Raw genomic sequence first — 13,116 nt, forward strand, 5'->3', positions numbered from 1 at the left:
TAACATGTACATATTCATGACAAGAGCGACTAAGATGATTACTGGGCTGGGGCACCTTCCTTATGAGGAGAGGCTATGGCGTTTGGGCCTCTTCAACCTAGAAAAGAGGCACCTGAGGGGGGACATGATTGAGACATACAAAAATATGCAAGGGAAGGATAAAGTGGATAGAGAGATGCTCTTTACACTCTCACATAACACCAGAACCAGGGGACATCCACTAAAATTGAGTGTTGGGAGGGTTAGGACAGACAAAAGAAAATATTTCTTTACTCAGCGTGTGGTCAGTCTGTGGAACTCCTTGCCGCAGGATGTGGTGACGGCATCTGGCCTGGATGCCTTTAAAAGGGGATTGGACAAGTTTCTGGAGGAAAATCCATTATGGGTTACAAGCCATGATGTATATGTGCAACCTCCTGATTTTAGAAATGGGCTATGTCAGAATGCCAGTGCAAGGGAGGGCACCAGGATGAGGTCTCTTGTATCTGGTGTGCTCCCTGGGGCATTTGGTGGGCCACTGTGAGATACAGGAAGCTGGACTAGATGGGCCTATGGCCTGATCTAGCCATATGGCCTGATGGGCCTATGGCTAGATAGGCCTATGGCCTATGGCCAGTGGGGATGTTCTTATGTTTTTATGTAATCCAATGTCCAATCCTATGCATGTCTACCCAGAAGTAAATCCCATTATAGTCAATGGGGAAGTGTGGATAGGATTGTGGCTTAGTTAAAGTGGATTTATAGGGTTGGGTTGTCCAAGCTGAAAAGTGATGCCTCTTTCCTTGCTTGGTTCGCTTGTGATGCTTCTTCATTCCTTGTTCCTATTGAACCACTCTCTCAATTTTGGAGCAATTTTCTGTATATCTATCTGTCAGACTACTTTTAAGTTGAATCTATCTTTCCTCCTCTCTCTGTCTTGCCTTAAAAAAAAAAAAATATCAGGTTTGATCCATTGCCTCCTGAATACTGAATACCTGAATTTGAGGGGCTCACCACAAAAAAACCATGTCCACCCCTTTGCCAGCCAGGTTTGTTTTGTCCTGGAAACTCTGCAATGCAGCCAGTCATGACCATGAATTAAATTTAACCATTTAAGCTGTGTCTATACTGCCTTTCAGGCGCATATCCCAAAGCAGTTTATATAAAAACATGAAAAATACACAGTCATAAAAAATACAATTAAACATAAAATAGGTAACAGAGCAAATTAAAAGCCAGATAATCCATCCATCAGAACTGAAGCTACTCTTAAAAATGTGAGGAAACAAAAAGATCTTTGCCTGTGTGTCTCAGTGGGGAGAGAATTCCAAAGATGGAATTCTACACAAAGAGATGGAATACTACTCAAAGAGATACCTAGTAGTCTGATCTTCAGAGTTCTACAGCACAATCCTATGCACATCTACTGTGAATTTCACAAATGCCTTTTTGGATGTGTGCTAGCACCACATCATCTTTTGCTGCTGGTAAAACTGCTAGAGACCAGGGAGGTGGCAGCTGTCAAGGAAAGGGCCTACCATAAATGCCTGGACTTGTGGAAAAGGTGGAGTAAAAGAATAAGACTACCAAACTTGGTAATAGTGACCAAAGAGACGTACAGCTTTTCATATAGGGTGGGGAAAAAGCCATTCCCAAACTGGGGTATGTGTAGAGCAGGGGTGTCCAAAGTTTTTGGCAGGAGGGCCACATCTTCTCTCTGACACTGTGTCGGGGGCCGGGGGAAAAAAAAGAATTAATTTACATTTAAAATTTGAATAAATTTACATAAGTTTACATAAATGAATATATTAAAGATGAACTTATATGAATGAATGAAGGTCTTGCAATAGCTCAAGGCCTATAAAGGGCCTTGCACAAAGCAAGGCTGGCCTTTCCTTTGCTGCCGCTACTGCATCACAGACGTGAAACAACAAGCAGTGGGGGGGGAGCCCCCATTCCACAGCTCATGCGAGTGGTCAGTCTCGCATGCGAGTGGTCAGTCACCCTCACGCTGAGAGCAGCTGTGTCTGGCCAGTGTAGGCTCAAACAAACCTCTGGAGGGCCAGAGGCTCATTGGAGACTGGGGGCTCCCTGAGGGCCGCATTGAGAGGCCTTGAGGGCTGCAAGTGGCCCCAGGGCTGGGGTTTGGGCACCCCTGGTGTAAAGGATTAAAAATAACTTCAAAAATGCATTTCTGTCTTTCATACATGCATACCAGTAAGCAAGAGGGAGGCTCAAAATTGGCATCTGTGAAATCTATTGTTATGTATGTAAGTTATGTTATGTATGTAACTGATTGGCCCAGACTTATGGCTGGCCAATCGGGTGATGGATCAAAATCCTAAGGACTGATTGGCCCCCTAGTTAATGTTTCAACTGCACCAAACATGGGGAGTCTGGGCGGAGCTAAAGGGTATAAAAGCCAGGGTTGTTTGCCTTGTGATTCATTGCCAGGTTCTGTTCTGAAGAGGGAATAAACGTATTGAGCTGTTATCTCTATGCCTTCCTTTATTCGCACAGACCCACTTTATAACACTGGCGACGAGGATGGGATTTGATTCCTCCATGCTTAACAATGCTAGAACCAGGAGATGATTCACTTAGAACTGATTCACCACCAGGGAATTGTTGCCCCAGACGAAGAAAGAAGGACCAGCTTCCATAAGTCTGCTGAACTGCCACCATGACCACCCACGGTCACATTGAGGATTTCAATCCTGCATAACTTACATACATAACACTATTGTAAATGAAACCCAGGGGGGGCATCCAGTTATTGCACTGGGAAGAAAAGGAGATGGGGTGGGCTTGGATTCAGGCTGCATTTCTCCAAACACAAGGCATTACCAAAGCTGAACATTCTGGCCATTTGTTGTTAGGGGAGACAGACATAGGCATGCACAGTCTTTCGGTGCACATTTGTCCCTTTGCCTCTGGGTAAGCCCCAGCAGCCACAACAGGTCAACTTGGACCTTTTGTATTGGCAACCTTCAGTCTCGAAAGACTATGGTATCGCGCTCTGAAAGGTGGTTCTGGCACAGCGTCTAGTGTGGCTGAAAAGGCCAATCCGGGAGTGACAATCCCTTCCACACCGGGAGCAAGTGCAGTCTGTCCCTGGTCTGTCATAAGAACATAAGAACAGCCCCACTGGATCAGGCCATAGGCCCATCTAGTCCAGCTTCCTGTATCTCACAGCGGCCCACCAAATGCCCCAGGGAGCACACCAGATAACAAGAGACCTCATCCTGGTGCTCTCCCCTACATCTGGCATTCTGACTTAACCCATTCCTAAAATCAGGAGGTTGCGCATACACATCATGGCTTGTACCCCATAATGGATTTTTCCTCCAGAAACTCGTCCAATCCCCTTTTAAAGGCGTCTAGGCTAGACGCCAGCACGACATCCTGTGGCAAGGAGTTCCACAGACCGACCACGCGCTGAGTAAAGAACTATTTTCTTTTGTCTGTCCTAACCCGCCCAACACTCAATTTTAGTGGATGTCCCCTGGTTCTGGTATTATGTGAGAGTGTAAAGAGCATCTCCCTATCCACTCTGTCCATCCCCTGCATAATTTTGTATGTCTCAATCGTGTCCCCCCTCAAGCGTCTCTTTTCTAGGCTGAAGAGGCCCAAACGCCGTAGCCTTTCCTCATAAGGAAGGTGCCCCAGCCCCGTAATCATCTTAGTTGCTCTCTTTTGCACCTTTTCCATTTCTACTATGTCTTTTTTGAGATGCGGCGACCAGAACTGGACACAATACTCCAGGTGTGGCCTTACCATAGATTTGTACAACGGCATTATAATACTAACCGTTTTGTTCTCAATACCCTTCCTAATGATCCCAAGCATAGAATTGGCCTTCTTCACTGCCGCCGCACATTGGGTCGACACTTTCATCGACCTGTCCACCACCACCCCAAGATCTCTCTCCTGATCTGTCACAGACAGCTCAGAACCCATCAGCCTATATCTAAAGTTTTGATTTTTTGCCCCAATGTGCATGACTTTACACTTACTGACATTGAAGTGCATCTGCCATTTTGCTGCCCATTCTGCCAGTCTGGAGAGATCCTTCTGGAGCTCCTCACAATCACTTCTGGTCTTTACCACTCGGAAAAGTTTGGTGTCGTCTGCAAACTTAGCCACTTCACTGCTCAACCCTGTCTCCAGGTCATTTATGAAGAGGTTGAAAAGCACCGGTCCCAGGACAGATCCTTGGGGCACACCGCTTTTCACCTCTCTCCATTGTGAAAATTGCCCATTGATACCCACTCTCTGCCTCCTGGCCTCCAACCAGTTCTCAATCCACGAGAGGACCTGTCCTCTAATTCCCTGACTGTGGAGTTTTTTCAGTAGCCTTTGGTGAGGGACCGTGTCAAACGCCTTCTGAAAGTCCAGATATATAATGTCCACGGGTTCTCCCGCATCCACATGCCTGTTGACCTTTTCAAAGAATTCTATAAGGTTGGTGAGGCAAGACTTACCCTTACAGAAGCCATGCTGACTCTCCCTCAGCAAGGCCTGTTCGTCTATGTGTTTTGAGATCCTATCTTTGATGAGGCATTCCACCATCTTACCCGGTATGGATGTTAGGCTGACCGGCCTATAGTTTCCCGGGTCCCCCCTCTTTCCCTTTTTAAAAATAGGCGTGACATTTGCTATCCTCCAATCTTCTGTCTCCCTGGCTATGGGCCTTCCTTCTTTGCCTCTTTGCCTCAGACTGTTGGCAAAGTGTCTCTTCAAACTGGGAAAGGCCATGCTGCACAGCCTGCCTCCAAGCGGGCCGCTCAGAGGCCAGGGTTTCCCACTTGGACCTACACCAGTGCTATTGCTGTTGCAAGTCCACATTGATCTGTATAGGTGGATCAGGCCCAGGAAGGAGGTTTGGATAAGGTGTGTGCCAGTGCTGCCAATCCCACCCCCTCCCAGGCCCAGTCCACCCATTCCCTGCCCCATTGCTGCTTCATTCTGCTCTCCCCACTTTCCCCCCTGCTGCAGCACTGGACTTACTTGCTCCAGGAGGCCTCTCGACCTTCCTGCCAGCACACCTGGGCCTTGCTTTATGGTGCTTTTGTGACAATGGGCACCGGCGGAATGTGCGTTCTGCTGGTACAGACCCTCGTGAGAATTGGGCCACTAGAGTCTTCCATTCTCACTGATTTCCCAACTGCACTTCCCCAGTGCTTCTGTGCCAACACTTTGGATAGTAAGTACAGAGGGGTCAGCTGGGCTGTGGGTAGAAGAAAGTGGAATGGCCGGTGCTGGGAGTCCCTCCTAAATTCCTCCTCGCCACTCTGCTGCTCAGCCTGATAGCTCTTCCCAAGCTCTCTAATCACCTTCGTGCTGTAATGAGTCTCTCATCTCGCTGATGGAAATCAGGGAATTTGGTTATGAAAGGGACACTGTTAATAACACGATCTCCCTCCCTCTCCGGCCCCTCCCAGCTTTCCACACAATTCTCTCAATTAACGATAGGCAGAAATTAATTTTTCCCCGGGACTGAAACAATTGCCTAGTGGAGGATTGCCAGCTCAGATCCAGATAGGAACCTTTCCCAGCAGAACCCAGAGAAAAGAGGAGAGACCGAGGCGATAAGCGGGGCCCTATCAGCAACCACAGGACGCCGTAATACAAATGTTATCCTTAGAAATGTATTTAAAGAGGATATGTTTATAATTCGAAAGAGATTGTCAAACTGCTCTCTTCCCCTCCCACGGCAGCTCCATCCTGCCGCTGCTCAGCTACTGCCTGCTCCCTGCCATAGAGCTCTCTATTGCGTACACTGGACTTGGCAGCGATAGTGGCCAATGAACATGTCCCTCCCCTTTTGACTTGCCATCCATGGGATGGATGAGCACCACAGTCACAGGCCATGAAACTGGCAAAGAGGTCTCACTGCATGAAAGGTAGTGGGAGGCACTAGCAGGACCCGTTCAAGGAAGAGCCAGGGGCAAGTTCTACAAAGATGGACCATGAATGGTTTTAAATGGAAGTAGGATCCACACCCTAAAATAAATGCAGATCGAATTTTGTAGGGTAGGGTACTCAACTAGGTGGCAAGAGTAATCCAGGTGCAGAATTATGAACTGTCTGGTCCCGGGGAGCTTTTAAATATTGCAGAGGTACCTGCTACTTCTCGGTGAAACCAGCCAGTGTGACCCTGAATATGGGGTCATGCTTGTGGCTCTTTAGCAAGAAAGGAGCTGTGAAAAAGAGCAGTGGACCTATCACTTACGCTGCCGAGTTCCATATCTTTGAATCCTGGCAGTTGGCCAGGGCAACTGCTGCTCACAAATGAAGCCGGGCATTCTCTTGAGAGTCTCTTCCTTCCCCTGCTTCAAGGGCCACCCCTTAAGTGCCACCTCTGAATCTGGCACAGGCCATCTAATCCAGAACTCAACCAAGCAGTGTGCCCAAGAGTTTCCGCCAGGCCACTCACCATTCTGTATCCAAAGACTTTAGAAACTTCTGCAGGGTGGCGAGGAGGAAGCCAGAGGCGCAATTGTTGCTTTGTCCACTCCTCACTCCTTCCCTCTCTTTCAGCTCTGTCCTTCTCAATACCCAGGAAAGATTAACTCCTCTCCATACGCCAGAGAAAGTTATTATCATTAATGAAGAATTAAAAGGGAGCGATTAATAAAAGGGCCTTATCGGGTAGCGAGGAGGAGTCTGGACAATGGGAGGAAGATGGAGAAAATGAAAAACAATAAATATGAAGTGTAAAAGGAGGCGAGTGCGGCTCGCGCTCGTTAGATCACAGCTGCATCTCCTGAGGGGGGAAGGCTCCAAATTGCTAATTACTGCCTCTGAAAAGACCTCTCTCTGATATGTTTGCTGCTGAAAGGCTCCCATTAATGAAGCAGCAATGATGCCGTTTCCCTTTGACTTGCCTTCAATTCCCTCTCTGAGCTTCCTCCCAAGCCGGGAACAATTGGCCCTAGGAGCTGGCGGCTCCCACAGGCCTCGCAGAGACTAGGCCGGGGGCAGCAGAGTGAGGGGAGCTGAGCCGGCTGTGAAATATGGAGGGGGGAGATAAGGCAAAGACAGAGGAAAGAGGCTCACTCCCAGGAGCCCAGGGAAAATTTGCAGTTATTATGAAGGAGATGAGACAGATTAAAAGCCCTTGTGTTCCACACTGCCCTTTTATTTAGTGGCTTCATCTCGGAGATGAAAGAAGTTGGAAATGACTTTCTCTGCATTTTGCTGCAAGAAGCTTCACGGCACATTTTTTGACTTTATTCCTCCCTTTGTCTCTTGTCCCTTCCATCTTTCTCTTTAACCCCTGAAAGGGTTGGCTGGGAACCATCAGGGGTCCTTGCACAGCCAGACCAACCCAGTTCGCCTTCCACCACCTGGCCTGCCAAGGAAAGTTGGGCCCTTCACAGGAAAATGACAGGACTGTGAATTGGAGCAGATGGGCTCCCCTCTTATACCCAGGCCTCTTGCTCTAGAGGACTGGTTCCTTTAAAAGGTGATAGATGGACACAGCGTAAACATATGGTATATCTTTTTTTGAAGCGTACAAGGCACCCGAAATATGGTACAGTTGTTTACAGACTTCCAGTGCCAACACTGGAATCCTATGCATGTTTGCTCACAAGTAAGTCCTGGTCAGTTCAGATTTCTGCATAAAGAGGTGTGTGTAAGATTGTAGCCTGAGGCTTTTCCAGTCACACTGAACAATTCACAAACAGGAATACAGATCTGTCAGTATCTAGCAGGGAAGCAGACACATGAAAGGCTAATTTTTGGGGCAGAAGAAAGCAGGGACAAGTTGGAACTCTAGATGTCTTTGCCTCCAAGTTTGTGCTCAGATGTCATTATTTCTCTGGTTTACAAGAGAAGGGCTTTTCAACAGAAAAGGGTAAAAATGCCACTAAGCCCTTTTCATTTCATTATGCATTTGGCCTGAACTGTATGAGTGTTGGGAGAGTTAAGACAGACAAAAGAAAATATTTCCTTACCCAGCATGTAATTAATCAGTGGAACGCCTTGCCACAGGAAGTAGTGATGACATCTTGCCTAGTCGCCTTTAAGAGGGGATTGGACAAATTTCTGGAGGAAAAGTCCATCATGAGTTACAAGTCATGATAGGTATGTGGAAGCTTCTGATTTTAGAAGTAGGCTACCTCAGAATGCCAGATGCAGGGGAAGGAACGAAGACACAGGTTGTTATCTTGTGTGCAACCTGAAGCATTTGGTGGGCCACTGTGAGATACAGGAAGCTGGGCTAGATGGGCCTTTGGCCTGATCCAGCAGGGCTCTTCTTATGTTCTTATGAAGTGAATTATCATCATCTGGTTGGTTGGTTGGTTGGTGCTGCTGGGGCCTTGATCTTGCTGCTGCTTCTGCAGCATCTTTTCTGTTATTTTTAATAATTTGCATTTTGTTTTTACTAATATGATTGATTGTTTCTATTTATCTCAAAATTGTGAGCCACTTTGAATGCTTATATGAATGGAAAAGTGACCCATTAATAGGAATATAAAATACATCAAAGAATTATATGTATACCTGAATGAGGAACAATGTTTTTCTCCAAGAAAACCTGGGAATTATAGTCCTATGAAATCAGGGAGACAGACATCTGAACAGCCACAGGTGAGGGAGAAAGGAGGCCTGTGCACCGCTTTTGCGCAATACATCAGAGCCCTCTCCTCTTGGTCGGCCCCAATGGCAGCCTGGCACACTATGCTGAGGGGAGGAACCATGCAAGGTTGCCTCCCTGCGAATGCGCAGATGGAGGACTTTTATTACCTTATGTAGACATCTGAGCAACCACAAAAAAAACCCCACTACAGTTCTCAAGAGAAACAATGACAGTGAAACTCATTTAAGCTACATAGTCAAATGAGCCTTTTTGTTCAAGCATTCCAACACATGGATTATTACTTAAGGTCAGTGATATACACTGTAATTTGATCTTTTGTATTCCTTTCCTCTGATAAATTTTCAGTCTAATGCATACTGTGTAGCACCCTGTTTTGAGGCAATTAAGAAATAGAAAATATTGTATTATAATATTGTTCCAACTATTGTTTCTTCATCATCAGGATACAGATGGTAACCATCGCCAAGATAAAGTTCAGAATCTTTCTATGGTTATTTGGGGAAAGAAAAGCAGCACAAATGTTGATATAAAAGTCTCTAAAAAGGCATGGTGCAGCACTGAAACAGGACCTTGATGCAGTTGTGATGGTGCAAGCTTGGAAACAGCACATACCACCAGTGGCAGACCTCCCATTCATTCTATGGGGCAAATGCCCTGGGCACGGAGCCTTGCTCACCTTTAGGACCCTGTGTAAGCTTCTCTGAGACTTCCAACAGGATTGGAAACTGCTTCTGGTTTTTCGGATGCACAGTTTAAAGCGTCAGAGAATCTAAGAGAGGCTTCCCCAACATGTCCTGGAGTCACATGAGGCTCCATGAGCTCCAGGAAAGTGGGGGGGGGGGGGAGAGGGTTGATTTGCACATGGGGGGTGGTGGGATCCTGCGGGGGACCACTATCGCAGACCTTTGCCCAAGGGTGTGGAGCTGGGGAGGTCCAGCACTGCATACCACCCATTCCTGAAAATAAATTTAGCAGAAGAAAATAACAAAATATTGTGACTAGCTAAGTGCACAGAATCAGACTTTTCTTTTTTTAATGAAAGAGGAGTGGGAAGAGTTCTAATGGAGCAAAGGATTTAGATCCAGTAGTCACTGAGAACATTTTGGGGCAGGAAGAACCCAAAAGAAATGTGAATAGCTGACGCCAAATATTGTGGGATAGTTTGTAGTGTGCTAAAGAGGGGAAATTGGTGAAATGATTCATGACAGGAATTATGCCTAGCAGGGCATTTAGTGACACACTGCACAAATATGATGGTGATTTATTTAATCCAAGGCTTTTCAACCGGGGGTGGGGAGGGAGCACCATCTCATACAGACCCTACTTTTCCAAGGATCTCTACTAGAGATAGTGCTGTGTACAGAAGATAGTGCTGGGCACAGAAGTGCGTGGCTTGCCTCATAGTTGTTCTTGCAGTAAGGAGAGTTTTAGTGGCTGCAGGATTATATCAAGAACCTAGTTTTGATAAGGCAGTACTAAAACTGGATTGGATCCAAGCCCTCTTTTGCAGAGAATCTGAAAGGTCGCCGTGATTCCCCAAATGGGGTCCTGACCCATGTGTTGAAGCACACTGATTTACAGCTCAATCCTGAGGTCCCCGGTGGTGGCTGGAGCAGCAGGCACTGGGAAGCAGTTGGAGGCCTCCATGGGGGAAGCCCCAAGCCCAGCCATGGGACTTCTCAAGTCTGCGCTGGCTATTTTGCCAATAAAATATACTTATCAGTGGATATCAAGTGCACAGAAAACATAGTGCAGAGGTCATATAGAAGGTGTTATTGCATAGTACAGTATTTATTTATATTTACATATATTTGTAATTGTACAATTACAAATGTACAATTTGTAATTTGTACATATATGTACAAATACATATATTTACAATATGCAATATATGCAGCTCTATTTTTTCACTTATTTCTATTCTGCCATTCCATTTGAGATGCTCAGGGCAGCGCACATGTCCTGCAGGTGGAAGTGCCGCTGTGGTGACACACATGATGAGGCTGTCGGCGCACATGGCTGGCAGCTGCATGGGTGGATTGGTGGAGAGGCCTCCCACCAACTAGCACCAAGAAGCTGGCAGTGGGGGCAGGTGGCACGGGTGCACCAGTATCGTTAACACCGTTCCCCCATTCCATCTCCCTTATTCTCCTCAGTTCTGTGCAAGCAAATTAGGTGATGCACATCCAAGGCGACCCAAAAGAATGGAAGTTCCCTTACCTTGTGGAGACCTCCGGACTGTCCCCCTGCTGGATGCAACATGCACTCCCCTGGTGCAGCCGCAGTGGCGGAAAGGGGATTTAGCTAGGATTGGGCTGTAAAACAGAAATTAAAATAATAAAAACCTGCAACAGTCGTAAATTCCACTTAGAAAACTGAGGAAAATAGCATTTTTTTAAACTTTTCCTAACGATTCAGGGTGGGGCAAACTGTGAAAGGGCATTCCAGATACACATGGCACAATCAAAAAGGCTGCAGATGAGTGATTTGCATCCGTGTTCACTTCAGAAGATGTTGGAGGAATATACACATCAAAGGCTGCAATCCTTCATGCACTTACTTGGGAATGAGTCTCACCAAACTTCAGAGTAAAAATGCACAGAATTGCAGTGTACGTCATTTTTGAGAGTGGGTGGTCTGACAGTGCATTTGAAGAGTTATGTCATGGTAGTGACAAAAGATATCGTTCTAGAATTAAGTGACAAGGAAAATTACAGTCATCACATGTTGACATGTTTTCAGGTGCTGCTACTTCTATTCTATAGATTCTATTCCACCCAGATTTGTTTATATGACCAATCACTTTATAGTCAGAAAAACAGACCACTTTAATTTTATCACAGGCTTTCCAGTGATAGGCTGTGGCAGTGTTTTTCAAACTGTGGGTCCCACTAGGTGGGTCGTGAGCAAATTTCAGGTGGGTCTCCATTCATTTCAATATTTTATTTTTAATACTGATCAATATTGACTTGATGCTACCATAGCATGTGACTGCATTTGGGGAAATGTTACAGACCTGTACTTTTAACAGACTACTATGTATATGCTTTTAACAATGATAGTAAATAGGACTTACTCCTGGGTAAGTCTGGGTAGGATTTTAGGCTAGGATTGTTAAAAAATTTCCTGCTTGATGACGTCACTTCCGGTCATGACATCACTTCCGGTGGGTCCCAACAAAATTCTTTTTCTAAAAAGTGGGTCCCGATGCTAAATGTGTGAAAACAACTAGGCTGTAGGATTTGTTTCTGAAGTTGGTATTTGAACATGAGAGCATTTTCCTAAGTGATGCTGAGAATGTCTTTTAACATCCCCTATAACACAAACTAGGGTTGTACCCTGATGGTAGCTGGGAGAACAAGATGTAGACACACTGCAGTGCAAATGTTTAAAACATAGCTGTCTCAGACAGATTTCTGTGTCACCCATGAAAAGTCACTGGAGACACCTATGTCTCCCATACACATTAGCAAGAATTATTCTTATTTGCACATGCAAAGCAGAGCCTCCTGGCATGTGTGCAGAGTCTCCCCCCCCCCCCCCAATGTATCTGGGATCAGGACTTCTGCAGTAGGAGACATAGGGCTCAATCCTATCCAATTTTCCAGTGCTGGTGCAGCTGTGCCAATGGGGCGTGCACTGCATCTTGTGGTGGGGTAGCAGTCACAGAGGCCTCCTTAAGGTATGAAAACATTTGTTCCTTTACCTTGGGGCTGCAGTGCGGCTGCTGGAAAATTGGATAGGATTAGGCCCATAGGTGGCTCCCAAGGAATTTGTCCCTGGGCATCTCTTTTAGGCTGCAATCTTATGCACACCTTCCTGGGGGTAAGTCTTACTGAACACAATGGCATTTACTTCTGAGTAGACATGCACAGAATTGTGCTGTTTGTTAATTAAGCATATAATGTATAATTGTGAAATCCTAATAATAAACATTGGCTCCTAAGTGTCTTGTCTTCAATGTTGCACTAATATTCTTGCATTATGTTCTGCTGTTGGTGTAGTCATCAGTACATTCCAGTTTGTGCATTTATTTGTTGGCATAGCAAATTACAGGACTGGGTTGTGAACAACTTTAAGCATATATGTTTTGCATATGCTTGTTTTATTAGATTTATTTGTGATTGTTAGGCTTCATTCCTATATACACTTCCCTAGGAATAAGACCCACTGAACACAGTGGAACTTAATTCTGAGTTAGGCCCCAATCCTAACTAACTTGTGCACTGGGGGAGCACACACTCTGCAGGCACACCAGGCCTTTGCGCTGTCGCAAATGTGTGACCTTGCGATAGCATGTCAGCAGTTATATCACTGGTGCAGGTCTGAGTTCACCCATTTCGGCTGCTGGCATTTACCCCAGGACAAAGGGACAAACTAGAGTGATATTGGTTTGTCACTGTCACATGGATTAAAAGCCAAAAGAAAGATCATAAGCAAAAGAAAATGTAGTTACTAAACAGTAAAGTGTTGAATTGTGGGCCATAATGCAGAGGTGGGCACAAGGCTTAGTTTTATTGGATGTC

At 45.8% G+C, this 13,116-nt stretch overlaps 1 protein-coding gene across 1 annotated transcript in view; it reads left to right on the forward strand.

Annotated features, from left to right (window-relative positions):
- The first annotated feature begins 1,001 nt into the window (after window positions 1-1,001).
- ESRRB (estrogen related receptor beta) overlaps window positions 1,002-13,116 on the forward strand; it is a 332,439-nt gene continuing 320,324 nt past the window's right edge. The window contains exon 1 of the mRNA XM_066627528.1: window positions 1,002-1,007. The gene's annotated coding sequence lies outside the window, so the exon portion shown is untranslated. The remainder of the gene's footprint in view (window positions 1,008-13,116) is intronic.

This window comes from Tiliqua scincoides, chromosome 1 (assembly GCF_035046505.1).
Source record: "Tiliqua scincoides isolate rTilSci1 chromosome 1, rTilSci1.hap2, whole genome shotgun sequence".
In the NCBI taxonomy this organism is placed as follows: domain Eukaryota; kingdom Metazoa; phylum Chordata; class Lepidosauria; order Squamata; family Scincidae; genus Tiliqua; species Tiliqua scincoides.